This window comes from Plasmodium gallinaceum (assembly GCF_900005855.1).
Source record: "Plasmodium gallinaceum strain 8A genome assembly, contig: PGAL8A_v1_32, whole genome shotgun sequence".
Lineage (NCBI taxonomy): Eukaryota > Apicomplexa > Aconoidasida > Haemosporida > Plasmodiidae > Plasmodium > Plasmodium gallinaceum.
In genome coordinates this window covers 46568-52376 of record NW_021628338.1, presented here as the reverse complement: position 1 = coordinate 52376, position 5809 = coordinate 46568, and the positions used below count along the sequence as shown (strand labels likewise).

The 5809-nt window shown below is 16.2% G+C and overlaps 1 annotated feature.

Annotated features, from left to right (window-relative positions):
• Window positions 1-390: part of a repeat region that runs on past the window's edge.
• Between the last annotated feature and the right edge of the window lie 5419 nt (window positions 391-5809).

Here is a 5809-nt window from a genome sequence, read left to right as displayed (position 1 = left end):
ATTTTGCTAGAGTTTTAAACAAACAGAATAATAAAAAGAATGTGAAGTTGTCTCTACTAATTTAATGAATTTAAATTTAGTTTTAATTTTATAAATAGGTAAACTGTATTTATACAATATATTTTATTGATCACTTTCTATTTTCAAGAGATATCTATTTACTTTAATAAAAATCCTATATTTTTATTTAAAATTTAAATCTTCATTAATTATTGATTTTAATTATATAAATTTTACTCACAATCTTATGAGTAATGTCTTGTAAATAAAATTCATTGCTCTCAAATTAACAAACATACAAATTAAAAAAATCAAAAATAAATCGTATAAATAATAAGAAACACGAAAATTTTATTATAATTAATGTAAAATTTTCTTACAAAAATTTAAACAAAAATATACTTAAAGAAACTTTTTAGTTAATAAATCTTTTTCTTAATTTTCTACTATTAAATTCTTCCCAAAAAAATAAATATATTTTTTTTATATCACTTTAAAATTTACAGAAAAAGAAAAGCAAAAAATATTAGCAGCTAATTTTTTTTTTTTTTTTTTATATAGAGCATGCATGACTAACTATATGTATTCCATACAACTATTACTTTCTATTCTAAAAAGATTAATAATACTTTTTATTAACAATATAAATATTAAAGAAAACCTTTTTAACTATTTTGTCGTGATGTTTTCTTGAATAACTTGTGTTCATAACTAATTTTTATCTCTTTTTTATATTTTTCTCTAGATATTTAAAAAAATCAATAATTTCATATATTTACTAGTTACCTAAGATAAAGTTATGCGTTAAGTCAAGTTACATAGAAGAACGAATATATTATAGAGTATTATTTTTATTAAAGATATTACATTTCTACATTAAATAAAATTATTTTTTATGTTCTTTCAAAGATCATTTTCAAAACATTTAATATTTTCATAATTAAATAAATAGTTATATTTAATTTTTTAATTTCGTTAAAAAACATAGAATATACATTTAAATTAATGGAAATTAAAGAATTTCAAATAATTCTTACAAATCAAATCTTTTAAATTACAGATACATAGGAATTTACTCTATAACTAATATTATTTATATTCATTAGAGGTAAAATATCTACATTAGTAATTCATCCTTTTTTGTGAAGTGTCTCTACAGTTTTTATAATCATTATTTCAATATAAATATAAGTGTCTGCAATGAAGTAGATATAATATTGCCTTATTATATTAGGGAATTTCTATATTATAAACATATTAACAAATTTTTATGGTATTAACGAAAGAATCCACGTATAATTATCATATTTTTATTTTATAAAAATATTTTTTTTAAGAAAAATATATATATTTTTTTTAACATGTTATAATATTATCCTTATTTTTAGAATAAGCGAATTTTAAAATTTTGCTAAAATTTGTTAACTTAATTATTTTTCTTATTAAAACTTTCGTTTAAATACAATATTCAAACGTATATAAATTCCTTACAAATATTAAAGTTATAATAATGAGCATTTAATTATTAGTTTTACTTTTTTAATAATAGTTTTTTATTAAATGTAAAATAATTATTTGTTAAATTAAAAGATTTTATTTCATTATCAAAATTTTTAAGTATATATTTTCAAAATATATGTAATCATTAGATATATTATATAAATTTAAAATAAATATTAAAATGCTCATAGAATTTTTTTTATATAAAATTAAAATAAAATCTAATTATTCAAAAAAAAATAAAATTAGTATGTTTCAGAATATTTTTCCATTATAGTTACTATAACTTAGTTTTTATATTTTGGTTACTTATCTTAATAAATAAATATATTTTTATAAATATATTTAAAACACTTTCTTATTAGTATTTAATGTATTTTCTATTTGATACTTGTTCTAAGTTGTGTAAAAGGATAACTTAAATATATAAAAAATTCAACATTATTAAAATATTTTACTTTATTTTTGTGTTTCTTGTTTATATTCTCTATCATTTCATTTTTTTCATTTTTACTTTTAAATATATAGAAAAAAGAAAATTTAATTTTTATTTATATGTAAAAAAGTAAATATAAAAAACACTACTATAAAAAATAATCATGTCTAATTTTTTAATATATCAAAAATTAACTTAAGAATAAATGTAGCTATTTAGAATTGCAAATAAAAAACTATTTCATTTGTGTATTGTTGAATTCTTTATTAATTTTCTTTTTTAGAACCTTTATTGATATAGATAATGAATTAATGCTTTCTAATTTATGCTAAAGAAATTAAATTTCAATAAAAAATTTTTAACTGATTTTTTCTTTTTAATATAATCATTACTTTCTAATTCTTATTTACTTTTACATAATAAATACTTCAATAATTTCTTTCTTATGTTGTATCATTTAGATAACCTTTTCAACAACATTTCAATGTTTTATATGATCATAGAGATAGCTAAATCATTCGGTTATACATTTTTATGTTCTTTTTCATTGCTTTTAAAAGAATTTTATTTTAAATTATATTATAGAAAATTATAGTATTATATCATTGCAAAAATGAAAAACATATAGAAAAGGAAAAATTAATTAACATTTAAAAAAAAGGAGAAAAAATAAAAATGTTCATTTAAAATAATTGAAAAGTACAATAATAAAAAGTATNATCAGTAAATATAATAATTTTATGTAATATTTTTTCCTTTTTCTTTTTCTAATAGCTATTAATATACCTAATGAAGTTTAATTTAATATATTAATAAATCAAAAATATAATAAAAACGTGTTTTCTAAATCATATAAAATGAAGTACAAAGAATATTTAAATATTTTGAAGGCGTAAAAATAACCACATAATGCATCAAAAAAAAAAAAAATCAAAATTTTTATATTTTAGGTGAGTTACGTATTATTTATATATTAATTTTTAAAATGTAATAACTTTAAATCATTTTATATGTATGCATGCATGTTTCGAACAAATATTATTTGCAATAATACTTGCAAAGATATAAACTTAATAATTTTTCTTTTAATTTTATTCAAATAGAGAAAATTTTTTATTATTTATAGTAAAATAATAAAAAATGAAACTATTATAAGTTTTGCAACACATAAAAATATATATAAAAAATATATTATGCTCTTAAAATTGTAGATGTTATTAAAATAAAGAAAACAGTGCAGTATTTATATTAAAATAATAAAAAATAAAATATTTCATTTTTACATAAATTTAAAAGTATAAAAAAAGAATGTAATGTTACTAAAATTATAGAATATATTCAATTTAAAACAGTTTATTTTTGTTAATGTAAAACTTTTGTGCATTCATCTAGCAAAAAAGAAAAGAAAGATTTTAAATAATATATAAAATATTATTTATTTTATATATATGATTAATAAAATTATTGTATATTATGTTTTTCAAATACATAAAATAATATATATTAATAAATATATATAAAAATTACATAAATATTTAATATTTTGTTAGTGCAAAAATTGAAGTACGCGCATAAAAAGAACAAATATGTAGTTTAATATTAACATATATACACAATTATTTTTTTATAGCATTTCATATACTTAATTTTATATTTTATACAAAAAGAAAAAAAATTTATATAAATATATAAATAATAAATTAAGGAAATTTCTATATCAATATTATTTCTATATTTCGTGGAATTATGGTAGTGAAAGATATTTTCATGGGCAAATCATTATGAAAGTTGGTATATATTTGATTTATTAACTGAGTGTTCGAGGACTTTACTATAGTACTGAACAAACCAATTAATAAAGAGCATGTAGAGGTGCCTCTACGTTTTTTGTATATTTATATATATTTTTATATTCTTTGAACGAGTAACTCTTAACTATGCGCTCTACTTCGTTCAGCAATTAATATATATTACCGTTGAATTAACAAAACATAAACAATTATTGACAAATACAAAAAATTATATAAATATTAATTACATGAAAATTTTATTGTTATATGTATAAAATTTTCTTTTACAAAATTCATCATAAAAAAATATTTCATTTCCTTTCCTTCAAAAAATAAAAATTTTTTTTTTTTATTTATTTATTAGTAACAAATATTTTAAAAAAATTGATTTTTTTAATCAATTTTTTTTCTGACTATTTTTACATTTTTTTTTTATCAAATTTTTTTTCCTGACAGTCTTTGTACTTTTTTTTTAAAAAGTACAAACAAAAAAAAATCATCAATTTTTTTTTTGTGTGTGTGTATGCATGACCAACTTCGTATACTTTATTTAACTAGTCCTTTTATTTTCCAAAAAGGTTAATGAAGCCTTTTATTAACCAATATTAGAATAATAGTAACACTGAATATTACACGAAAATGTAGCAAATTTGTATATTTATTTTTTTAACTATTTTTAATAAAGTATGAGTATCTTATGCTTAATACATTTAGCATAAAATCTTTTTTTTTCCTATTTATATATTTACATATTTATATTTATTATTAGTAATATTAAAGAAAAATTTTATCTCCTAGTTGATTTATAATTTTAATTAATGTTATATTTGTAAATGAGAATAATTCTTTTATTTTTGATTACGATATAAATATTTATAACGATGATCAACCTCATAAACGCAATTAAGAGAAAATTTAAAGAATATAAATTAAATAAATCAGAAAATTCAAAAATTTTGAAAAAAAAATTGATAATGAAGAAATTTCTAGAAAATTATAGTTATTCCAAATCACACTTTTAGTAGTTTAATGGGAATTAAATATTAATTTAATGAAAAAAATTATGCCAAGTTTATAAGAAAAATAGTTAAACAAAGCACTTGTAATAATGTTCCTTTCTAGAAACAAAAACATGAGGGAATAAACTAAAACAATTTAATGTTATTAGGTAGTTATTTATTTAGTTAATAAAAATATGTATATTCCAATGAATTTGATCAATTGTTAAAGAAAAATAGAAAAAATTATAATAATTTTTCATTTAACAAGTTTACCTCATAAAAATTCAATTAATATAGGTTTTTGTAATAGCTAAGCTGTTTTGAGATAAAATATTTTTCTTTTATTGTTTTATACAAAATGCATGATGATCAAACGAAATATAAAATAAATTCATTAAAATTGTTATATACATATATATAGAAAAACTTATTTTATAAAAACATACAATTTTTTGATGAATAAAATGAAAATGCATATTTAAAATAAGATAATTAAATTTATAAAGGAACTTCATATATTATAATTATTTAAGGTATTTTTATATTTTATAACATATGAAGATTTATTTCTAACATTAATGCAAAAAGAATTTTATTATTAATGTTATGTTATAATTTTTCTCTTTTTAAATATTTATTTTTTTAAATAAATTATACTACATAATTACCCTTTATTTTTTGTTTTTTTGTTAGGTAATACTTTTAGTTCTTAAAAAATATGCATAGAAACGCCTAATTATTTACACAAAATATTTCAAAATATTTAATGAAAATAATAAGGTTTTTAATATAGATTATAATATAAAAAAAAAATTATGAAATTAATGTGAATAATATTAAACATTTAAAGCAAACGAATATACCATATTTTACCTTTTTTTCACTTTAATGGTTTATTATATATTTTTACATTAATATTTCTTTTAACAAATTAAATATAATATGAATAAATAGAGGAATTAAAAATTTACTATATAAATGATTTACCTAAATTTCGTAAGTAAAATGAAAAATAAAAAATTGTGCTATAAATATATATAACTAAAAATAAAAAAGAAAATAAACACATTGTAATAATAATG